At 40.5% G+C, this 26,300-nt stretch overlaps 1 protein-coding gene across 2 annotated transcripts in view; it reads left to right on the forward strand.

Moving 5' to 3' along the window:
• ubac2 (UBA domain containing 2) overlaps positions 1–26,300 on the forward strand; it is a 211,731-nt gene that overhangs the window by 48,506 nt on the left and 136,925 nt on the right. The gene's annotated exons all lie outside the window — the stretch shown is intronic.

The raw sequence follows: 26,300 nt of genomic DNA on the forward strand, positions 1-26,300 counted from the left end.
TAAATAGGTATGATTTGGTGATGATTACTGAGACATAGTTACAGGGAGAACAGGTTTGGGAGTTGAATATCCAAGGGTACTCAGTGTTTCGGAAGGATAGGCAGGAAGGAAAAGGAGATGGTGTAGCTTTGTTAGCAAAGGAAGAGATCAGTGCTATAGTGAGGAATGATAAAGGCACTGGAGAGTAAGACATAGAGTCAGTCTGGGTAGAAAAAAGGAATAACAAGGGAAAGAAGCCCCTGGTGGGAGTAATCTATAGGTCCCCAAACAGTAGTTCAGCAGTAGGGCACAGTATAAATCAGGAAATACTGGGAGCATTTAAGAAGGGCATGGCAATAATCATGGGTGATTTTAATATGCATATAGACTGGACTAATCAAATTGGCAAGGGTAGCCTTGAGTTCATAGAGTGTATTAGAGATTGTTTCTTGGAGCAACATGTTGTGGGACCAACCAGGGAGCAGGCTATTCTGGATTTGGTTTTGTGTAATGAGATGGGATTAATTAATGATCTCATCATAAAGGACCCTCTAGGGCAGAGTGATTATAGCATGCTAGAATTTCAAGTTCAGTTTGAGAGCAAGAAACTTGAGTCCTACACTAGTGTTCTGGAGTTAAGCAAAGGTATGAGGGCAAATTTGGCCCTAGTGGACTGGGCAGGAAGACTAAAAGGTAGGACATTTGATGAACAGTGGCAGATATTTCAGGAGATATTCAATTCCTCCCAAGTAAAATATATTCCAAAGAGGAAGAAAGATGGTAAGAGGAGGGAAAAGCATCCATGGCTAAGCAAGGAAGTTAAATATATCATAAAGGCAAAATCTAAGGCATACCACATTGCAAAGGTTGGAAAATTGGGAAACTTTTAAAGATCAACAAAGGGTTACTAAAAAAAAAAGAGCAAAAGTAAATTAAGAAAGAAAACTAGTGGGAAATGTAAAAACTGATAAAAGCTTTTACAAGTATATAAAAGGAAAGAGAGTAGCTAAAGTGAATCTTGGTCCCTGGAGGATGAGACTGGGGAGTTAATAGTGGGGAATGCAGAAATGGCCGAGATGCTTAATCACTATTTTGCTTCAGTTTTCACGGTGGAGACACTAGTTCCACCCCAATAGTAACAGGTAGTGCAGAGGGTATAGAGAAGGAGGAACTTAGAAAAATCACCATCACTAGAGAAAAAGTACTGAGCAAACTATTGGGATTAAAGGGTGACAAGTCCCCAGGACCTGATGGCCTTCGTTCCAGGGTCTTAAAGGAAGTGGCAGCGGCTATAATATTCCAGTGGATTGGGAAAATGTTAATATAGTCCCCTTAATCAAAAAGGGGGATAATGGGGATCCTGTAGATGTAGTATATCTGGACTTCCAGAAGGCCTTTGATAAGGTGCTGCATAAAAGATTAATACACAAGATAAGATCATACGGAGTTAGGGGTAACATATTAGCTTGGATAGAGGATTGGCTAACCAACAGAAAGCAGAGAGTCAGGATAAATGTGTCTTTTTCTGGATGGCAAGCTGTAACTAGTGGGGTGCCACAGGATTCGGTCCTTGGGCCCCAACTATGTACAATCTATATTAATGACTTGGATTCAGGGATATTAGGTACTATAGCTAAATTTACAGATGACACCAAAATAGATGGGAAAGTGAGTTGCAATGAAGAATAAGAAATTTACAACTGGATATGGACAGGTTAGGTGAATGGGCCAAAATTTGGCAGATGGAGTTTAATGTGGATAAGTGTGAGGTTATCCATTTTGGTTGGAAGGATAAAAAGGCGACTTAGTATTTAAATGGAGAGAAACTTCAGAATGCTTCAGTGCAGGAGGGATCTGGGTGTCCTCGTGCATGAATCGCTGAAAGCTAGTATGCAGGTACAGCAGGTAATAAGGAAGGCAAATGGAATTTTGGCACTTATTGCTAAGGGAATAGAGTATAAAAATAGGGAAATGTTGTTGCAACTGTACAAGGCATTGGTGAAACCGCACCTGGAGTACTGTGCACAGTTTTGGTCCCCTTACTTGAGGAAGGATGTAGTTGCATTGGAGGCGGTTCAGAGGAGGTTCACTAGATTGATTCCAGAGATGCGGGGTTTGTCTTATGAGGAGAGATTGAGCAGTTTAGGCCTATACTTGCTAGAGTTTAGAAGGATGAGAGGAGTTCTAATTGAGGTATTTAAGATGCTAAAGAGGATAGACAGAGTAGACGTGGAGCAGATGTTGCCCCTTGTGGGGCATTCTAGAACGAGAGGCCATAGTTTTAGGCTAAGGGGTGGTAGATTTAAATCAGAGATGAGGAGGAATTACTTCTCTCAAAGGTTCGTGAATCTGGAATTCACTACCTCAGAGTGCAGTGGATGCCGAGACGCTGAATAAATTTAAGGAGGAGATAGACAGATTTTTAATTAGTAACGGGTTGAAAGGTTACAGGGAGAGGGTGGGAAATTGGAGTTGAGGCCGAAATAAGATCCCAGACTGATTCCTGGGATGGCAGGATTGTCATATGAAGAGAGATTGGGCCGACTAGGACTGTAATCACTGGAGTTTAGAAGAATGAGAGGGGATCTCATCGAAACGTATAACATTCTGATGGGGCTGGACAGACTGGATGCAGGGATGATGTTTCCTCTGGCTGCGGGGTCTGGAGCGAGGGGTCACAGCCTCAGGATACGGAGTAGGCTAGTTAGGACTGAGACAAGGAGAAACTTCTTCATTCGGGTGGTGAATCTGTGGACTTCTCTACCACAGTACCGAGAATCAGAGGGACCTTGGTGTACATGTTCACAGGTCCCTTAAGGTAGCGGGACAGGTAGATAAGGTGGTTAAGAAGGCATATGGGATACTTGCCTTTATTAGTCGAGGCATAGAATATAAGAGCAGGAATGCTGGAACTATATAAAATACTGGTTAGGCCACAGCTAGAGTATTGCGTGCAGTTCTGCCATCCGCATTATAGGAAGGATATGATTGCAGTAGAGAGAGTGCAGAGGAGATTTACCAGGATGTTGCCTGGACTGGAGAGTTTTAGTTATGAGGAGAGATTGGATAGATTTGGGTTATTTTCCCTGGAGCAGAGGAGATTGAGGGGGGGACATGACTGAGGTGTATAAAATTATGAGGGGCATAGATAGGGTAGATAGGAGGGAACTTTTCCCCTTGGTGGAGGGATCAATAACCAGGGGGCATAGATTTAAGGTAAGGGGCAGGAGGTTTGGAGGGGATGAGGAAGAATTTTTTCACCCAGAGGGTGGTGGGAATCTGGAACTCACTGCCTGAAAGGGTGGTGGGGGCAGAAACTCTCATAACATTTAAGAAGTATTTGGATGTGCGCTTGTGATGCCATGGCATACAAGGCTACGGGCCTAGTGCTGGAAAATGGGATTAGAATAGTTAGGTACTTGTTTGACCGGCGCAGACTCGATGGGCCGAAGGGCCTTTTTCTGTGCTGTAGACCTCTGTGACCAGTCATGATCGTATTGAATGGCGGGGCAGGCTCGAGGGGCTGAATTGCCTACTCCTGCTCCTAGATCTTATGTTCTTATGTTGTCAGTCCACAGGAATTTTGGCTGGAAACTTTTAATTTTTTTTTAACCATGAAAAGAATTATTATTTTTTAATTGAATTACAAGAAGGAAACTTCAACAGTGTAAAGCTTTTATTTTTGTTGATGTGACTTGCAAAAGAAGCAAACGTGACGTGAGAAAAAACTTTTTCACATGAGTGGTTTGGGTCTGAAATGCACTGCCTGGGAATGTGGTGGAGGGAGCTTCAATCGAGGCATTCAAGAGTACATTAGATGATTATTTGAATAGAAACAAGGTGCAGGGGTACAGGGAAAAGGCAGGGCAATGGCACAAGGTCATAATGCTCATTTGGAGAGCTGGTGCAGACACGATGGGCCGAATGGCCTCCTTCTGCGCCGTTAAGATTCTGTGATTCTGTGAATATTTGGCTGTGAAATCATTGGAATACTTTGAGCTTGCTGACTGAATACCTCTCCGACCAAGCTGTTGATTAACCGTCGAAATGTCTCCTGTGGCTCATTTTGCCTGAGAACTCTCCTGTGAAATTGCCTTGGGATGTTTTACTGCGTTAAAGGCGCTATATAAATGCAAGTCATTATATATAAAGAAATTAAACTGCTGGTTTAAAATTATTCAACTAACTATTTACCTGACAGAGGTCTTTACAATCATGAAGGTGTTTGATAGGGTAGGCATGGAGAAGATGCTTCCATTTGTGGAGGAAACCAAAACTAGTGTCATAAGTATAAGATAGTCACTAATAAATCCAATACGGATTTGGGGGAGGGGGGGAGGTACTTCTTTACCCAGAAAGTGGTTGGAATGTGGAATTTGCTATCAGATGGAGTTATTAAGCTGAATGGAGGAAATGCATGTTAGAGGAAGCAAGATAAACAAATGTGGGAGAAAGAAGTAAAAGAATATGCTTGTAGGGTGGGAGGAGGCTTGTGTGTGCTGTAAGTTTCCTGCAATTGTGCCACTAATTAGTTAAAAGTATTGTACATGCTGATTAAACGACAGAACTTTTACATTTTCAGACACTATTGCATTTTCATTGGTCTAGCAATGTAAAAATTTGTCATTGTGGTCAGGTTTAATAACTTAGCCACTTGTATAGAGTCAGAGAAAACAGATGCTGAAAACACATTTGCTTTTTTTATACTTCACAACTGTATGAATGATGAGAAAAATGTTTTCCTGATCAATTGGATTTTATTTAGTGTGACATTGGTCTGGATTTTGCTGGAGGCGCAGGATAGAGGGACACAATGTTAGATAGTTATTCTCTTTTTAACAAAAAACACAAGTTAGCTGTTTGACGACAAGAAGTTACTGAGTGAGAGAAGGTGTTGCAGGAAGCTCTTAAAAAAAACCACAAAGACATCTATGATTACCTTGCCCTAAATTTGATCAGATACTCTGTCTACATTTTCCTGCAGCAAAATCATTTAAGGTGGTGCATGATGTACAAACCGGTAGGTTAAGTTACATAGTATTTAGAGAATCAGGCCATTCGGCCCAACTGGTCAATGCCAGTGTTTGTGCTGCATATGAGTCTCCTCCCACTCCTCATCATCCCAACCTATCAGTATTACCTTCTATTTCTTTCTTCCTTATGAGTTTATACTGCTTTCTTTCAAGCATCTGTATCTGTGTCTGTTTGCCTCAACCACTCCTAGATAGCTCATTCTATAATTTCATTGTCAGTGGGTGTTCTTTTTGCTTAGACACTAACTTTGTGTTTTGAAAGTACATTTTTTTCTACAACTTTGACTGAATTCCCAAATTCTAATGCTGTCTATAATAAAAACAGAAAATGCTGGAGATACTCAACAGGCCTGGCAGCATCTGTGGAGAGGGAAACAGAGTTAATGTTGCAAGTCAAATATGACTCTTCTTCAGAACGATTCTTTGTTTTATCGACATCCCATCCATCGTCTTAAACTTTCACTTCTTCCACCACTGGCACACAGTAGCTGCAGCATGTACCATCTTGCCAGCACGTTCCAAACCCTTGACCTCTACCACCTAGAAGAACAAGGGCAGCAGATGCATGGGAACACCACCACCTCCAAGCCACATATCATCCTGAATTGGAACTATATCTCTGTTCCTTCACTGTTGCTGGATCAAAATCCGGAGCCCCCTCCCTAACAGCACTGTGGGTGTACCTACACCACATGGACTGCAGCGGCTCACCACCAGCTTCTCAAGGTCAATTAGGAATGGACAATAAATGCTGGTCTAGCCAACAACACCCATATCCTGACAATGAATGGAAAAAAAGGACCATCTGAACTTTATGAATGAGCATATGTGACTGTTTACAAATAATAAAATATTTGGCACATTGAGTTAGTACACTTAACCTCAGCAACCTGGTATAAATTTAATAGATGCAATAATGAAAGTCTCTTTTACACTGAGCTATAAAGGTGATGAGACACATTTAATGTATTACCAAGTGGCACATAGCTAGAGTATAACATAAAAATAATTCAAGAATTATTCACAGTCAATGTATGCTCAAATATAACTAGTGTGCGAAATAGCTCACAGATTTAGTAGGGGATGCTCTATTGAGGTTAAGACCCCTTGTTTGAGTGGTGAAAATGGGCCTTTTGCACTGACCTTTGCTACAGCGGACCTTTGATTGTTTGGTGTCATAGAATTATTACAGCACAGAAGGAGGCCATTCAGCCCATTGTCTCTGCTCCAGTTCTCCGAATGAGCAATTCACTTCGTGCCATTCTCCTGCCTTCTCCCTGTAACCTTCTTCCTTTTCAGATAACACTCTAATTCTCTTTTGAATGCTTCAATTGAACCTGCCTCCGCCACACTCTCAGGCAGTGCATTCCAAACCTTAACTACCCGCTGCGTGAAAAAGCTATTCCTCATGTTGCTTTATCTCATTTTACTAATTACTTTAAATCTGTGCCCTCTCGTCCTCGATCCTTTCACGAGTGCGAACAGTTTCTCCCTATCTGTCCAGACCCCTTATGATCTTCAATACCTCTATCAAATCTCCTCTCAACCTTCTCTTCAAAGAAAACAGTGCTGACTGCTCCAATCTATTTTCATAACTCAAGTTCCTCATCCCTGGAACCATTCTCACGAATATCTGAATATTGAGTGAACACTATTTATTACAAATAAGAAACACTCATTTCCTTTTTGCTGCTTCTCCTTTTTGAGTATATAAGTTGTGTCTCGGTGCTTATTTCGGTAATGTAAGGTAAATTTAACTTTAATAAGTTTGTATCCAATGCAGACCAATCTTCAGCTTAATTTGAAAGGAATTAGACCAAAGGAGAGGAGGGGACACGGGCACATGTGCTTCCAAAGAGGTAGAGTCTATTATAAAGAATGTAATAGCAGAGCATTTAGAATTGCATAATCTAATCAAACAGAGTCAGCATGACTTCATGAAGGGGAAATCATGTCTGACAAATTTATTAGACTTCTTTGAGGAGGTGACAAGCAGGATGAATAAAGGGGAACCAGCAGATGTAATATATTTCAATTTCCAAAAGGCGTTTGATAAGGTACTGTACGTAAGGCTACTTAATAAGATAAGAGCCCATGGTGTTGGGGGTATATTAACATGGACAGAGGACTGGCTAACTAATAGAAGACAGAGAGCTGGGTTGAGAGGGGCATTTTCAGGATGGCAACCTGTAACTAGTGGAGTGCCACAGAGGTCAATGCTGGGGCCTTAAATATTTACAACACTTATTAATGACTTAGATGAGGGAAGTGGATGTACTATCGCCAAATTTGCAGATGGTACAAAAGTACCATGGAAGGCAAGTGGTGAGGTTGACACAAGGAGCCTACAGAGGGATATAGAGTTAAGTGAGTGGGCAAAAAGTGGCAGATGGAATATAATGTGGGAAAATGTGAGGTTATGAACTTTGGCAGGAAGAATAGAGGAGCTGAATATTATTTAAATGGAGAAAGACTGTAGAAGGCTGCAGCACAGAGGGATTTGGGAGTCCTCGTGCATGAATCCCAAAAGCCAACTTACAAGTTCAACAGGTAATAGGGAAGGCAAATGGATGTTGGCCTTTATTTCAAAGGGACTGGAGTTTAAAAATAGGGAAGTCATGCTAAAACTATACAAGGCACTAGTTAGACCACACCTAGAATACTGTGAGCAGTTTTGGTCCCCTTATCTAAGGAAAGATACACTGGCATTGGAGTCAGTCCACAGAACGTTCACTAGGTTGATCCTGGGTATGGAGGGATTTTCTTATGAGTAGCTTGGGCCTGTACTGATTGGAGTTTAGAGGAATGAAAGACCACCTTATTGAAACATATGAAATTCTTAGGGGATTTGATATGGTAGATGCTGAGAGGTCGTTTCCCCTTGTGAGAGAGTCTAGGACCAGAGGGCATAATCTCAGAGTAATGGGTCACCCATTTAAAACAGATGAGTAATTTCTTCTCCTAGAGGGTAGTCAATCTGCGGAACTCTTTACCACAGAGGGTTGTAGAAGCTGGGGGTCGTTAAGTATATTCAAGGTGGAGATAGACAGATTTTTAATTAGTAAGGGAATAAAGGGTTATTGGGAAAAGGCAGGAAAGTGGAGTTGAGGATTATCAGATCAGCCATGATCTCATTGAATGATGGGGCAGACTTGATGGGCCAAACGGCCTACTTCTGCTCCTCTGTCTTGTGGTTTTATGGAATGACTTGCAAAATTCTTAAGTGGAATACAGGAAGAGGTTCAAAATATATTTCAATAAGACAATAAGACAGAATGAGAGAAACATAAAGAAATTGAAGACATTTGTGAAACACAGAACACTGTGGAAAGGCAGTGGAAGCAGATTCAAGAGTAACTTTCAAAAGGAATTGGATAAATATTTGAAGAGGGAAAAGCTGAGGACTATAATTAAAGGACGGGACTGGGACAAATTAGATAACTCTTTCCAAGAGGCCTCCCCCTTGGAGTTATCATCTTACAGCACAGATTGAGGCCGTTTGGTCCGTCATGCTGATGCCAGCTCTTTGAGACCAATTTACTCCCACACTCCCAGTTTTTTTTTCATAAAGCTGCAAATTTGTCAGCTTCAAATGCTCATCCAGTTGCCTTTTGAAAGTTCCAAGAGAACCTGATTCCACCACCCTTTCAGGTGCTGCATTCAAGATCTTAATCCCCATTGAAAAAGTTTCTCCTTTATTCCTAGGGACTATTTTACTACGTTAAAGGCGCTATATAAATTCATGATGTTGTTGCTTAGATAATGTAATTTGATTTGCTGCAACTATTTAAATTTTACAATATTGCTCTCCTCCAACCTGATAATTTAGTATAAAGCAATCAGTTAAAAAGCAACTAACTCAAGAGGACTGAGCTGCAGTGAGAAACTCAGAACTGCACTAAATGCTGCAGAAGAAAGAGGAAAGCATCGATTACAATTTCTGTTTGCTATGCAGGATGTAAACTGCATCCTGTAAAACCTTCCTAAGTGATATTTCACTGCTGTGGGTGCTCAGCATGAGCATACCGCTCAAATAGTTTGATGCAGGAAACAAGAATAATGACAAAGCAAATATTAATTCCTGCCACACAGACAGTGCCATAGTGTCTGAAGTGTGCCACGTTTTGGATTAGGTGCTGTCTGCCTTCCTGCAAGAGCAGGCGAGTTCTTCCTGGTATCTTGGCCAATATCTATTCCTCAACACACTGCAGCAATGAAGTACTTTTGAAAGGTAGTCACTATTTAAATGTGGGAAATGTGGCAGCCAAGTGTCACACAAAGATCCCACAAACAGCAATGTGATAATGACCTGATAATCTGTTTTTTATGATGTTAGTTGAGGGATAAATATTGGCCAGGACAGCAAGGAGAACTCCCCTGCTCTTCTTCAGATAGCGTCATGAGATCTTCTCATGAAGGTCCACCTGAGAGGACAGATGGGGCCTTGGTTTAATGACTCGTTTGGAAAGTGGCTCGTCTCTGAGTGCAGCACTCCCTCAGTACATCAGAGCGTCAGTCAAGATTATGTGCTCAAGCCTCTGGAGTCAGAATTGGACAAACAGCCTTTTGGCTCAGAGGCGAATGTGCTACACACGACCACGATTGACATCATTGGACACATTTTGGAAACATGAACTGCCATTTATTAACCCATGCTGGCTTTTTATTTATTGTATTCATTTACGACCAAGGATCTTGAATTGTGTGATTCCAGAATACGCTCAAATATTTTTACAGTTTTTTTCTTGCGAACTGGTGCATAATTCTCACAGTTGTGTATCTGCTGTTTCTTAAAACTTGATAAAACAATAACTTGCATTTTTAAAAGTAAAATTATGCTTTGCAGGATTGTTTCAAAACAAAAAATTGACATGAACCACATGAGGTATTAGGACAGTTGACTTGGTCAAAAAGGTTGATTTTAGGGGGACGCTTTAACAGAGAACAGAGACAGAGGGAGAGAATTTCAGAGCTTAGGGCCCAGGCAACTGAAGGCATAGCTGCCATCGATGGAGTCATTAAAATCGGGGATGCACAAGAGGCCAGGATTGGAGGAATGAAGAGATCTCAGAAGGTTGTAAAGCTGGAGGAGGTAACAGAGAAAGGGAAGGGTGAGACCATACAGCGAATTGACCACAAGGATGAGAATTTTAACTTTGAGGTGTCCCTGGACAAGGAGTCAACATTGTTCAGTGAGCACAGGGGCGATTGGTGTACGAGACTTTGTGTGAGCTAGGATGTGGGCAGCAGAGTTTTGAGTGTGCTGAGCTTTATGGAGGGTGGAAGTTGGGATGCCAGGACTGCATTGGAATAGTTAAGTCTGGAGATAACAGAGGTCCAAAAGAACTATCTTGCTAACGAGAGATTTGTAGTTCATGCCTTACCTCCTCTTAAAGAATCTCCTTCTCCCAATATACAGGATACAATGCAGCAGCAACATGAAGGATATAAAATAGTCCAGTAGGTGGCAGGAGAGATTTGGTTTTGTGTTTGTGGTGAGCACAAACAACTGTTAATAAATAAATATTCTAAAATCATGCTCATTTTTACTGATGAACTAATAATCTGCAGTTAAGTACAACTGAACTGTGCAATATCTTGTTAGGTGCAGTCAGCATTACTTATGATTTTCTGATAAATTGTTAGTGTAGGGAACAGGTTTAGACTTTTCCCTGTGAGATAAATCTAGTAAATTCATTTGAACTCATTAGGTTCATCTATCAATGGAGATCAGATATGTTTGTTACATTGCATTTAATCCATGGTAAAAGAAAAAAAATGGCAGAGTCTGTTAAATACAAAGGGAACTGAATTAATTTTAAACATCTTAGTAATTCACCAAGTCTTTTGCCAAGTTGCACCTGGCCTCTGTCTTCACCTCTGCACTGTCCTATTGGAGGGCCTGAGACTTGAACACAACTACAAAATTCCCCTGACAGTCCAACAACTTGTATGTAAATGCTGTGGCACCTTTAACATTGTAAAACTTCCCAAGCGGTTTCACATGGGCAATTATCAGACAGAATTTGATACTAGCCACATAAGGGAATAACAGGACATGTCAGCAAAAGCTTGGTCAAATAGAGAGGTTTAAATAAACGTCCTAAAGGAGGAAAGAGACAGACAACTAGAGATGCGTAGAGCTTGAGAGAGCACAAGGCGATTACTTCACTGTAAGGGATACCTGGACTTGATAACACATGACACCTCCAACAGTGCAACCCCTGGTAAAAAGAGGGGAGGGTGCACACTAAACTGTGAGATAGGCAATCAGGAAGGACCACTGAACCAAGCAAAGACAATCATTCACAATTCTGGAGAGAGAAGAGAGACATTGGAGATATGTAGATAGAACTGCACATTTATCAAAAAATAATTGACTTAATTGATTTAAAGGCCTTTCAGTGTTGCTGAACTTTCTTGTGTTATAATTTTGCAGTCCCACTTTCATTATAATCATTATCTTTTTTAAGTTTATTTTCGTTCTTTGTGCACAGGCGTCACTGGCAAGGCCAGCATTTATTGCCAATCCCTCATTGGCCTTGAGAGAAGGCGGTGGTAAGACTCCTTCTTGAACTGCTGCAGTTCCTGTGCAGAAGGTACACACACAGTGCTGTTTTGGATGGAGTTTGAGGGTTTTAACCCAGCGGTGATGAAGGAATACCCACTGTGCTTCCAAGGTGGCATGACCTGTGGGGCCTGGAGGGGCAATAGAGGTGATGGTGCTCCCATGCACCTGCTGCCCTTGTCCTTCTAGCTGATTGAGGTTGTAGGTTTGGAAAGTGCAGTCGAAGAATCAGTGACACCTTCTGATTGTTTCTTCTAAAACGTATTATAGTTTTGAGTATGTGTAAACTGCAGAAGCTATTGAATATGTCTATGTTAGATTTGGAGGAACCACATTGGAGGTATCATTATAATCTGTGAAGCCACAACAGGTTTCTTGCAAATGTGAAATGCAGAATAATACAAGATCTTGACAATTAGATTTTGGAGGAGTCACTGAAAATCCTTCACTGTTCAGTACTTTTGTATTTTGCTGCCACCCTTAATATTCATTTATTATTGTTGTACATTAGCTGATTTCCTCTGACATTGCTCATGGTGAGTTAATGACTACAACTTGCTTTATATAGCTCTTTTAAAGCAGTTGAACATCCCCAGGTGCTTCACAGGAGCAATAGTAGAAAAGATTTGACATAGCACCATGATATTAAAGGTGTGGTGACCAAATGCTTGGTCAAAGAGGTAGATTTTAAGGAGCATCTGAAAAGACGATAGAGATTTAAGGAGGGAATTCCAGAACTTAGAGCCTAGTCAGTTGAAGACACAGCCACCAATTGTGAAGAGATTAAAATCAGAGATGCACAAGAGGCCAGAATTGGAGAAATGTGGAATTCTGAGGATTGTAGAGCTGGAGGAGGTTACAGAGATGGGGAGGAGTTGAGGGGTGTTGTGGTGTGGTGGGTGGTGTGCCTGGAGGGTTTTGAACCAGATTTTCCTATGTATGAAGCAGTGCTTCCTGATATCGTCACTGTCTCTAAATTTAAGGTTGCACTATCTTGTTCTGGTTTCCCCCAGGGAGGAATTAATTACTCTCTATCCGTCCCTTCTGATCTTTTATTCATAAACATCTCAATTAGATCAGCCCTGTGTACTCAAAGGGAATACATGCCCAGTCTATGAAGCCTGTCATCATAATGTAACCCTTTTAGCCTATTAGTAGGTTGCACATTGCACAGCAAAACATGCACTCCAGGCCAAATGTTCCTCCTGGCACTGAAAATTAGCTATTACTACTGTGGAGTTTTAGAGCTTCAGATTTTAATTGTTGCTGGAGATTTAAAAACATTAATGAGAATTTTTCATTTTTCCCTCTTTTATCTCCCTTTCTGCTCCTCTCTCCATTTTGCTTTCTATATTTGATTTTGCAATGAATGAACAGTACCACTGCTACCAGAACAATATGAACTTGTATTTATATAGTACCTTCGACATAAAATTAACATAAAGAGGCTTCATGAGATCATTTTTGTACAAATTTGGCACCAAGTCAAATAAGGAAATATCAGAACAAGTGATCGTAAGCTTGGTCAAGAGGTAGGTATGCCTTAAAGGAGGAAAGAGAGATGGAGAAGCGGAGAGATGTAGGGAGGGAATTCTGGTGCTTAGGGCCCAAGCAACTAGAGGTATGGCTGCCAGTAGTGGAGTGATCAAAATCAGGAATGTGCAAGAGATCAGAATTAGATGAGTGCAGATATCTTGGAAGGTCGTGGAGCTTGAGAAATTACAGAAAGAGAGTGGCAAGACCGTGGAGGGGTTTGCAGGCAAGGATAAGAATTTCAAAATCAAGGCATTGCTTAAGTGGGAGTCAGTGTTGATCAACAAGCACATGGGTGAAAGGGGAATAGGGACTGCACCTGAATTAAGACATGGGCAGCAGAATTTTGGTTGACGTCAAGTTTATGGAGGGTAAAAGGGAAGCCAACCAGGAATGTGTTGGAATAGTCACATCTGCAGGTAATGAAGGCATGCATGTGGGTTTCAGCAGATGAGGCAGGAGCAGAATCAGGCAATGTTACATAGGTGGAAATAGGCGGTTTTACTGAAGGTGAAGATATGCGTTCAGAAGTACATCTTGGGTTCAAATATGCTACCAACGTTGCCAACACTGGTTTAGACTCTGCGTGTCTCAATGAGGATATTTCAATATGATTTGTTGAGTAGACACCCTGTTGTTTGCCTGTTCACACAGGTCCCCGATCACTTGCAGAGGGTGTCATATCATTTGGGCTCTTAAATTATTGCTCTATGCAATGTAAAAGCTCACAGAAAGTCTGTGGGTGATTGTAAGTGCAATGAATGGTGAGTGCCATTCTACCACTTTGCATTTTGTCAAAGTATTTGGTTTAGAAATGATGAATTTTCGACTGGTTGCTTCTAATAGTTTTATTTTCAGCGTTTTTTGCTGACTGCAAAATCTGGACATAAATGCTGCACTTCCAACAAGTCATGTCTCATTAGGTGAATAATATTGATTGGCTGAAATAACCGGTACATGCTGCGTTCGTCTTGCTAATTGACAAAAGATACAAAAATGTTGCCATTCACTTGACTGAACTGGTACAAAAAACTGCCAATCAGCAATGAGCAATTACTTGAAAGGCACTCTATTAAATCCCACCAACGTTCTTTGAAATGGTGGAACCTCAGCCCAGCAATTATCACAGGATGAACCAGTGAAATCGTTTATTTTTTTCAAAGTGCTTGTAGACAGTTTCTTTTTCCCTTCCTTATTGAGATCAGTTCTACATGGCTTAAAAATAAGATAACCACAGTTTAAAAGAACATAATTCTGAAAAAGACCTAAAAATTTCCGATAAAAATTTGCCGTTTAATAATGCTTTAAAAAGTGCCCTGACAATGTTACCTCTCCTGAGTTCTGCATCATTTCAAGAATTAGAAATTTCATTGAAGCCCAGGCCACTGGGTATTTCCAATTCCTGTTGAAAATTTCTCTGTGGGCGAGAAATGTTCATTATGTGAGTTGTAGTTTGCAAACTGCTCCAGAGGGAGTATAATCCCTAGAATGTACCATGTCAGCCCATTTCACATGACTACCAGGAAGAACATTACAAATAACAATTTCAAAGTTCTTTGAGCGGAGCACAGTTTAAGCTGCAGAGATGGGTGTAGAATTGTGCAGGGGAAGCTACAGGGAAAATTTTCTGATCTATATAGTGCAGGAGTCAGCAACCTGAAAAACCTTTTTCAAAAAAAAAGCCGAAAATTTGAAGTGACAAGTCGAAAATTCATCATTTCTAAACCAAGTACTTGGCAAAATGCAAAGCGTCTCTGGTAGAATGTATAATTTGCATATTATAATAATTAAAAATGCATGTATTGAATTTATGTATCAATATAAAAAAAATCGAAATTAAAATAGACCTAACTGGATTTTTGCATTTTTTGAATTTTTTTAAAGTGAAGTTGAAAATAAACTTTAACTTAAGATGTAGAGAATTAAGACTGTTCTTTCGGCTATTGATTCTCATGATAATAAAAAGCTTCCAAAAGCACATTCAGAGAAATGATCATCTTAGCTATATTAGAAACAATAATGTTCACAACCAGAAAACCTGTTCCGTAATCCAAATGCATTATCTGTAACCATGGTGTTGCCATACCACTTGAACAGGTTGATTTTAGAGCAAAATGATTTTTTCATTCTAAGAATTATTTGAAACCGTAAAGTTCAGCATAATGGTTAGTTTCTTCCCCCACAGTAAAAACAGGGCTCCTACTTCTCTTAATTTGTTTTTTGTCTTTTTTCATGTTAATGCGATCCAACTGGAAATGGTTGGGAGCAGCAAACATGATGTTTAAAAACCCGCATGTGGCTCCAGCACTGCAGGTTGCAGATACCTGGTCTGGTGCAACAATGTGTGAGGGAGGCGACATATGATTTGGCTTTTGAGAGCTTTCTATCCTCGATACAAATCCAGGTTTACAAAGCCATGTAAAAGGTCATAATGACCAAAGCAAAGCAGTATAGCTTTAAGAAATTGTTGGCTCATCAGGACAAATACAAGATGAAAATCTTTGGCAACATGTCTCTCTTTTCAGCAATATTCAAGTTCTGCACCACCAAGCGATTGATCGTTGGGGTTGCAAAAGGTGCTATATAAATGCATGTCTGTCCTCTGTTCTTTTAATCTACTTAAGTGTTAATACACTGCCTACTCAAAATTTCTCTTTTAATGAAAAATGGGAAAGATGCTGACCTTTGTGACCAACAAAATTGCAGGAATGTGAAGCTTTGAAATATGTGGTTTTGAAGAAAATTAATTAATTATGGGGTTAAAATTAACCCAACAACCAGGCATTCTCACCTAGTTTTTTTATTTGAAAATCTATTTAATGTTCAAGTTTGTCCTGTGCGTATGTTGACTATAACTTCCAAAGACACGTTGGGTTCCATATTGGTTCAGCACACATTGGATTTGAATCCAGACCTATACTGAGTTAGACTTGAAGCGTCTGCTGTGTCCCTCTCCACAGATGCTGTCTGGCCTGCTGAGTTTTTCCAGGTATTTTTGTTTTTGTTCTAGATTTCCAGCATCCACAGTATTTTGCTTTTACCTGGGTTAGATCATACTAGGCTTGAATCCAGGCAAGACTGATTGGATGAAGATTTCCTGTATCCAATGTTAGTTCATTAACGGCACTATATAGATGCAAGTTGTTCTAGTTGACTGGATACTGCATCTATAACGGCTGGTGTGCAACATTATGGCAGATTAGCTAGTTTAAAATATATTCTGGCAATACCGAATTACCTTCAGATTTCCTGTTGATCAGCTATGCTATGAGTAATGTGCCATGAGCCATCTGTGGTGTTTAATGCCAATACAGGTTGAGTCTCTGTTACCCGAAATTCCTGGGGCTAATCGCGTTTCAGATTTCAGATAATTTTGGGGTTCGGATACTGCAAATAGGACTATGCCTACTCACATTACAATAGTCTAAGCCTAGGCTAGCTATGGCCTAAAGTAAATGAAATGGCTAGAAAAGTAGGATGTATCACTGAATAATAAATACAGGATATCTGTAATGAGTTCCCATCCATGGTGCCATTTGCGATCCTGCTTGTAAGAGACGGTTCGCAAGGTAAACAGTGCAGCCAAACAACCAGACTTTGCACGCTTAAGGTCAGGTGCAGTCAGCGAGGCCGTATCAGCTTGTGTCGTGTTGGCTAGGGTCAAGGACTTCCTTTGCTAAAGGTTGGCTGCGGCCAGCGAGGTTCATGTTGGCTTGGGTTGTGTCAGCTTGAGTCACAGACTTCCTGCACTAAAGGTTGGGTGCAGTTAGCAAGGTTCATGTTGTCTCGAGTTATCTTGGCTCTGGTCAGAGACTTCCCATGCTAAAGGATGATGGGGTTAAAAAAAAATGTGGTTTTTGGATGTGTTCCATTTTCAGGTTTATGGATAAAGGATACTCGACTTGAAATATATTTTATAAATTATCCAATTTATTTCTCACCATTTAATTATTTTTCAATGAGGAACTTGGTTATTATTCAGTGGAAGATGACCAATTGCTGTTTTTGCTTGCTTATGTGCTATGATGTGTGTGTATGTGTGGGTGGGGGAGTTGTTGTAGATTGGTGGTTAAGGTCCCTTAATGTCACCAACTAGCAAAATCTCGGCAATCCCCTCAAATTTTCCTGGTATAACGTTTTTCTTTGTGACATACATGGAAAATTGCTGGAAGGTTCGAAAAGGTTAGTTTGCATACATATTCATTTGTCCTTAATGAAATGTTTCCATTTCTTTCACAGTCTTGTTCTTACTTCAGGTTATTACTTACCCTCACACTGGCAGATATCTAAAAATAATGTTAAAATTAACTTGAGCATTATTGTGGCGGCATCAGGAAGAGTGAACGTGGTTTTATGAAAGGGAAATCATGTTTCGCTAATTCACTAGAGTTCTTTAGGGAAGTAACAAGCAAGGCAGGCTATAAAAGTTTTGAGAGAGGTAGGAACATAGGACTTAGGAGCAGGAGTTGGCCATTCGGCCTTTTGAGCCTGCTCCACCAATTAATAAGATCGTGGCTGATCTGATTGTGGTCTCAAATCCACTTTCCTGTCTACCCCCATAACCCTTGACTCCCTTGTCTATCAAAAATCTATCTACCTCAACCTTGAATATATTCAATGACCCAGCCTCCATTGTTTTCTGGGGAAGAGAATTCCACAGACTAATGACTCTGTGAGGAAAAAGTTCTCATCATTGCTGTCTTAAAAGGGAGACGTCTTATTTTTAAACTGTGTCCCCTAGTTCTAGACTCCCCCACAGGAGGAAACATCCATCCTATTGAGTCCCCTGTAGATATGGTGAGTGGATAAGGTGCTACATCAGAGGTTACTACACAAAATACGGGCTCATGGTGTAGGGGGTAACATATTAGCATTGATAAAGGACTAGTTAGCTAACAGGATGCAGAGTAGAATAAATTGATCCTTTTTGGGTTGGCAGGCTATAACTAGTGAAGTGCCACAGGGATCAGTGCTGGGGCCTTAAGTATTTACAATCTATATCAGTGACCTAGATGAAAGGACCAAACGTATGTAGCTAAGCTTGCTGATGACACCAATATAGGTAGGAAAGTAAGTTGTCAAGAGGAGGTAAAGAGTCTACAAGGAATATAGATAGAGTAAGTGAGGTGGCAAAAGATTGGCAGATGGAATATAATGTAGGAAAATGTGAATATGTCTACTTTGGCAGGAAGAATAGAAAAGCAGCATATTATTTAACTGGAGAGAGATTGCAGAACTCAGTGGTACAGAGGGATCTGGGTATCCTGGTACATGAATCACAAAAAGTTAGCATGCAGGTACAGCAAGTGATTCGGAAGGTGAGTGGAATGTTGGCTTTGTGCAAGGGGTATGGAATATAAAAGTAGGGAAGTTTTACTGCAGTTGCACAGAACCTTGTTGAGACCACATCTGGAGGACTGTGTACACTTTTGGTCCTCTTATTTGAAAAAGGATATAAAAGTGTTAGAAGCAGTTCAATGCAGGTTCACTAAACTAATTCCTGGAATGAAGGACTTATGAAGAAAGGTTGAACAGGCTGGGCTTTTACCCATTGGAGTTTAGAAGAGTTTGAGGTGATCTTATTGAAACATATAAGATCCTGAGGGGACTCGATAAGATGGATGTTTCCTCCTGTGGGGGAGTCTAGAACTAGGGGACACAGTTTAAAAATAAGACATTTCCCTTTTAAGACAGCAATGATGAGGATTTTTTCCTCGCAGAGTCATTAGTCTGTGGAATTCTCTTCGCAGAAAACAGTGGAGGCTGGGTCATTGAATATATTCAAGGTTGAGGTATAGATTTTTGATAGACAAGGGAGTCAAGGGTTATGGGGGCAGACAGGAAAGTGGATTTGAGACCACAATCAGATCAGCCACGATCTTATTGATTGGTGGAGCAGGCTCGAAGGGTCGAATGGCCAACTCCTGCTCCTAAGTCCTATGTTCCTATCTCTCTTAAAACTTTTATAATCCTGGGTAATTTGCCAGTTGATTTTATTGTTCCCATCTCTCTCTCTCTCTCAGGTAGTGCCTGGTCTGTGCATACACATCTTCAGTACACTACAACTTGAAATCAATAACTCTCCCGAGAGAGAAGTTAGTTCTGAATCTTAAGGGAGCAGTTAATAGCACAATGCTATGGGCAGCTCAATACAGTGAAACACCGTGCTGTCCATTTTTTTTGTACTGAGTCAGCCATACCTCAGTGGATAGCACACTCATCTGTGTGTCACAAAGTTGTGGGTTCAAGTCCCACTGCAGAGAAATGAATAGAAAATTGAGGATGACACAAAGGGAGTGCTGCACTGTCAGGTGCCATCTTTCGGGTGGGACATTAAACTGAGGCCCTGTTTGCTGTCTTAGCGGATGCACTATGTACCATGGTACTATTCAAGAAAGAGCAGAGGACTTCTTCCCACTATCTTCAGCCAATATTTAACCCTTAACCAACTTCAATAAGAAAAAACATAGTTCTGCAAGTGGAACATTCTTAATGTTGTGTCATTTACTTTCATTTCCCCAATTAGTACTTTGCTATTTCAGTAACCTTTTGTAGCAGAGTGTCATAGCTGACTGAATTTTCCCCTTAGATAATTTTACATAATGTTAAATTTCCCTACCATTCAAACTGGTGACCAGATTGTGGAAAGATTTAGCATGCTTACTCAAGCAGAATTGTGATTGGGGCAAAACTTTACAAAGAGCTGACCACATTCAAATTACCCACTAACCTACTGAATTTGGCTTTTTCAAGAACTGCAGTGGAATAGAATTACAGTTCTCACCATTGAAGTATTTCTGATCAATTTTATGCCAACTTGTGAGCAAACATTTTTTGTGTTATCTCCAGCTATTTCAGTGTCACTGTGAAGAATTGTAGGCTTGATAATCTAATGTTATGCGTCTGAGATATATATTATATAAATATTGTATCTTGTGCATAGGCTTGTCTTCCGTTGACCGGAGAAGATATGGGGGAGTGGACGGGAAATTGAGTTGAGGCTGAGGATCACCCATGGTCATATTGAATGGCAGAGGAGGGGATATACGGTCTACCCCTGCTCCTACTTCTTATGTTCTTATTCAGGATGGTTTAATCAGTGTGTTTATCAAAGGGCTTGATAGGGTAATTATAGAGAGAGGAACTATTTCCTGTTGTGTATGCAGTCCAGTACAAGAGGTGCCACCTAAAAATTAGAGTCAGGCCATTCTAGTGTGATGTCAGGAAGCACTTCTTCATACAAATGGTAGTGGAAATCTGGAACTCCCTCCCCAAAAGGGCTGATGAGGCTGGGGGTCATTTGGTGTTTTCAAGACTGAGATCAATGGATTTTTGTTTGTAAGGGTATGAAGGGATACAAAGCAAAGGCAGATAAATGGAGTTGAGGTACAGATCAGCTATGATCTAGTAGAATGGCAGAAAAGACTTGAGGGACTGAATGGGCTGACTGCTGTTCATGTCCCAGTTGAAAATTTTCCTAAACATTTTCCACCTAGTTCCAAGGGAAGTGTTATAGTTGTCATGTGATACTAAATAACTATCCTGTAACCTTGCTGGCCATCTTGAAATTATCCACTGTTGAACTGAATTTAACTTTTTTCAAGAATTGTAATGCTGTAGTTGAGTCGTAGTTGTCTCCTTTGAAGTATTGAACTTTTGTGGTGACTTGCCCAGGAGTGCAGGACCTCTGCTGATTTCTCCACACCAAATTGTCCTCTGCTTTTCTCCTCAGTTGCTCGCAAGAGCTTCCCATTTTAAATTTCATTGAGCAATGTGATTGGGGAAGAGAACAGGTGAACTGCCTTCCCTCATGTGTGCTTCAAGGAAACACAAATCCTCTTCCGAAGGACCCTCTACCTGTGAGTAGACATTGTCCCTTGAGGTTCTGGTTTTTCTTCCGTCCTCACCGAAAATTTGCTAATTCTGCCGTTGGCCAAGGCTCATAACCCTGAGCACGGCACCCTTAGCTGGGCCCGGGGAGACTCGCGAAAGGGCAGGGACAACCACTCCCAGAAACCTCAAATGACCCTGCTACCTTAGAAGTATTCCACAATCAGGACCCAAAAATGTTTGGTTCCAGCAGCTGCTGACTAGTCAACTGATAGTGTGCTCATGTGTGCAGCAATGCATTTTCCCAAATCCTTCCATTGAAAGAACAAAATTAAAACTCTCTCCATTAATGCTGCCATTTGAAAGCAAATACCACGGAGAATGCTTTGCCATTGTTTCATATTTTAAGATAGGTCAGCCAGAATCCATTCAGACCATCATGTATGTTTCAGCATTCTGAAGGAGACCTCTGTTTGGTCTCATTCCCCAGCCCTTTCTCCTCAATCTAATTTTTAACGTCTCCTGATAAGCTCTTTGTTTTAATGAAAACAGCCTATTTCTAACTTAAGCCTCTCATCATCTTCCCTACTGTTAACTTTCGTAAAGTGTCCCCCAAAAAAGGATGCATTCATCTAATTCTGTTCAATTTACAGCGCTCTGCTTTTACCTCACCTAAACGTGATCTTGCTCTTAGCCTTCCCGTTATTTTTAGGAACTTAGCTTAATTAGGACATTAAATGGCCATTAACCTCACCTCAGAAAATTAGGGCTCATAATTAATGGTGTAAATATCTTTGAATGTTGTGATAATTGTTAAGGTAAGGCCAGTCGGTCTCTCTGGCCCAGAATGGGAAAATTTCAATTCCTGTGTCTCAATGTTACATGTAGTAAATTGTTCCTAAATATTTTCATTTTATAAAAATGTTCTTAACTTTTCTGTGACTTTTTCTCTCTCTCCCTTAATTCAATCTTTCTTTCTTCCTTTCATATATAAAGACAGAAAATGCTGGAAAAACTCAGCAGGTCTGACAGCATCTGTGGAGAGAGAAAGAGTTAACGTTTCGAGTCCGTCTGACTCTTTCTTTCTTCTTGTTTATTTTTCTTCCTGTCCCTGATTTGACTCTAATTCACCAATAAGAGAGAGGATAAAATCACAGGGAACAATGATGAAATGGCAGAAATACTAATTAATTAATTGGCTTTGGTGGACATGACATCTGAAGATGAGATTAAAAATGACACAGCCGCACTTAAAATAAAAAGAGGAGAAATATTAAATAAATTATGGTGAAGACTCAGACCAAATAAAACCCTTGAACCACACATTTTAAAAAAATCTAAGAAAGGGATCACTATTACACATATGTAATAATTCATTAGAAAAAGTGATAGTGCTGGAGGATTGGTGGATAGTTAACATTGTATCTTCATTCAAGAAGGGAGATAGAACATGTCCAGAGAACTATAGACCAGTTAGCTTAACGTCAGTGATAGAAAAAATAATGGAATCCCCACTCAAGGAAAATGTAGAAAAAACACCTAGAAGCAAAAAATATAATAATGAATAGACAGCATGGATTTCAAAGGAGAAAGTCTTGTTTGGTAAACTCATTGAATTCTTTGAAGATGTAACAGGAGAGAAAGAGGGAATGCAGTAGATGTAATTTATCTAGATTTCCAAAAGGCCTTTAATAAGGTGAAATATAATAGATTAATAAATCAGCATGCAGAGTCAGCGGACAGGTAGTAAAATGGATAGTTAGCTAGCCTCACGGCAGAAAGCGTAGAGTAAGGGTGAAGGGTAGCTATTCAGAGTGACAGAGGTGGGAAGTTAAGGTCCCACAGGGATCAGTGCTAGGACTACTGTTGTTAACAATTTATATTCACAATTTAGACTTTGGAATCATAATCTAATTTTTTGAATTTGTGGATGACACCATTAGTTAATACTGGGGAGAACTGTGACAAAGAAGGCATCAATAAACTTGAAAAGCAGACATATAATTGGCAAATGAATTTCAACACAATTATATGTGAGGTATTTTAGCAAGAACAACAAGGAGGCCGCATTTTACTTGTTAAATTAGAGTATAACTGGGGTAGAGGAACAAAGGAATTTGGGAGTACAAATATGCAAGTCACTAAATGTAGAGATACAAGTTAATAAAATAAAGTGAAGCACTAGGGTTTAATTCCAAGGGATAGAATTGCAAAGTAGTGAAGTGCTTCTAAACTTGTATTGAATCTTGGTTAGACCACATTTTTGCTGTGTACAGTTCTGGTTGCCATATGGGTATGGAGGCACTGGAGAGAGCGGAATGAAGATTTACAAGGATGATATCAGAACTGCAATGTTATGTCAATCAGGAAAAGTCTTGATCTTTTCTCTCTTGAAAAGAAAAGGCTGCAGACACAATTGAGGTTTTTGAGATTATGAAAGGTTTGATAGAAAACTAGAGGCCACCAATTTCAAGAAACCAAGTAGGAAATTCAGAAGAAGCCTCTTGACCCAGAGTGTGGTGAGAATGTGGAAGTCGCTACCACAAGGAATGGCTGAGGTTAATAAAACAGATGCATTTCAGGAGGCACTAAAACAAAGGCAAAACACTGTGGACGCTGGAAGTCCGAAATAAGAACAAGCAAAGCTGGAAAAACTCAGCAGGTCATGCAGCATCAGTCGAGAGAAACAAAGATAACCTATCAAGCCGATGACCTTTTATTTGGTCATCGACCTGAAAGGTTAATCTGTTTCTCTCGACAGATGCTGCCTGACCTGCTGAGTTTTTCCAGCTTTGTTTGTTCTTATTGCATTTGAGAGGAAGCTAGGTTATAGCGTAGGAGTGAAGGGAATAGAGGGTTATGATTGGAGGATTATATGAGGAAGGATGGAAGGCTCAAGTGGAGCATAAATGCTGGCATGCGCTAGATGGGCTGAAAGGCCTGTTTCATGCTCTATATTCTCTGTTTCTTTCTCCATCCTTAAATCACATTGGATATGGAAATAGATAATTGGTCCTGTTGTTCACCAAGGCTCCAGATATTCTGTTGCCCTTGCCACACTGTTTTCAGCTGAAGGGTGAAGGAAAAGATCTAACTATCAAGGTGTGCTGTGAAATGTGAGATATTAGCTCATTGTCTTTTGTTTTTTCTTTGTAGCTGTTTCCTAATTTCTATTGTGCAATATACTGTCTTGCCTTCCTTGTTTTTCATTTGTGATGTGGAGATTTGCAAATTTTCCAGCATTTTGGTATTGAAATGTTTTGGGAGCTGCTGGGTGCTTTTCCTGTGTTGGGAAGAACGAAGCTCCTGCAGGAGGAATATTGGGTACAGAGAGAGAGATCCTTATCTGTTGCTTTTAGGTGTGCGAGTCTTGCAATGTATTGTCACATTGTCCTGTGCAGCCCCCCACGTTCACCCCTCTGTAAACTTTAGTCAACTAAAACTCTGCTGTCAGTGTCCTAACTCACACCAAATCCTATTCACCGATCACCCTTGTGCTTGCTGACTTACATTGACTCCCAGTTAAGTAACACCTCTATTTTAAAATGTTCATGCCTGTCTCAAATACCTTCATGGCTTGTTCCTAACATGGCAAATGTAGAGACCACATGATGCTTTGTGTGATACACAGGTGATGTTAAACGGTGAGATGGAGAGTTTTCTTTTGAGACTGGAGGATGGACATACTTGGGAAGGATTTTGTTTGTTGCTTTTTTATTCATTCATGGGATGTAGGCATCGTTGGCAAAGCCCATCCCTAATTGTCCTCGAATTGAGGACAGTTAAGAGTCAACGGTGTTGCTGTAGGTCTGGAGTCACATTTAGGCCAGACTGGATAAGGAGAGCAGACTTCCTTCCTTAAAGGACCAGATAGGTTTTAAGACAACCGATGATAATTTCATGGTCATCATTGCTGAGACTAGCTTTCAATTCCAGATTTTTAAAATCAAATTTAAATTCCACCAGCTGTCGTGGTTGGGATTTGAATCTGTCCCTCGAGAATTAGCCTGGGCTTCTGGATTACTAGTCCAATGACATTACCACTATACCACTGTCTCCACTGAATTTGTCAGCAAATGGTACTCACACTTACAATTGATGATCAGAGGAAATCATTGAGTAGGTGACGTGGTAGATAAAGCTTTTTACAAGAACATAGAAACATGGAATTATACAGAACAGAGGAAGCCATTCAACTCTGAGCAATTAATCCCACTCCCCTACTCTTTGCCCTTTGCCCTGCAAGTTCTTTCTTAAGTTGATACCCAATTTCCTTTGAATGTAACTATTGAATCTGTTTCCACCACTCTTTCAGTTAGCGTGTTCCAGATCATTACAACATTACATAAAAAAACTTGTAATTTTTGCCAGTTTTTAACATCTAAATCTTAAAGTGTGAGCTGTGGCTCAGTGGGTAGCATATTCGCTTGAATCAGAAAATTGTGGGTTCAAGTCCCACTTGAGCACAAAAATTTAGGCTGACACCCTTGGTGCAGTACTGAGGGACTGCTGCACTGTCAGATGCGCCATCTTTCGGATGAGCCATTAAACTGAAGCCCTGTCAGCCTTATCGGAGAGAGGTGAAAGGTCCTGTGATGCTATTTCGAAGAAGAACAGGAGAGTTCTTCCTGGTGTCATGGCCAATATTTATCCTTCAGTCAATATCAAAGAACAGATTATCTGATCAAGAACAGATCACTGTGCGAGCTTGCTGTGCTCAAATTGGTTGCCACGTTTCCTATATTACAACGCTAATTCAAAAGAACTTCATTGGGCTGTAAAAGCACTTTAAATATCCTGAAGTTGAGAAAATGCTTTCGAAATCTAAACCTTACTTAATTTTTTTGATTTGTTACTTAGCACTAAAAGATTGTTTTGGGCTATGTATTAAATGCATTAAAGAAGTGTTACTGATCTTTAAAAAAAAAGAGCAGAATACAAGAAAGACATAGGGCAGAGTTTTCTGTCTGTCGGGCGGGCGGGGAGCCGATCCCTGCCGGAGAAGCGGGCCCCGCTGCCATTTTACACAGGCGGGCCAATTAAGGCCCGCCCAGCGTGGCGTCTGGCGGGAAGCGCTATGCGCTCCTTGTGCGGGTGGGGGGGATTCCCCAAAAGCGAAAGTGCGCACATCTCCCTGAGGCTTAGTGCTGCCTCAGGGAGATCACTAACACTTTTAAAAAGATTAAAAATAGGAAAAAAAAACCTTAACATGTCCCCCTCATGTGACAAGTTCATAAATTACAATAAAACTTTATTAAGCTGTTTAAAACCCTGCATGAAACCTCATCCCGCTGGTGGATGAGGTTTCATGTTTGTTCTATTTGCCGCCGGGGCTCCTGGCCTGCCCGCCAACCTTA

This window comes from Cetorhinus maximus, chromosome 7 (genome assembly GCF_964194155.1).
Source record: "Cetorhinus maximus chromosome 7, sCetMax3.hap1.1, whole genome shotgun sequence".
NCBI lineage: Eukaryota > Metazoa > Chordata > Chondrichthyes > Lamniformes > Cetorhinidae > Cetorhinus > Cetorhinus maximus.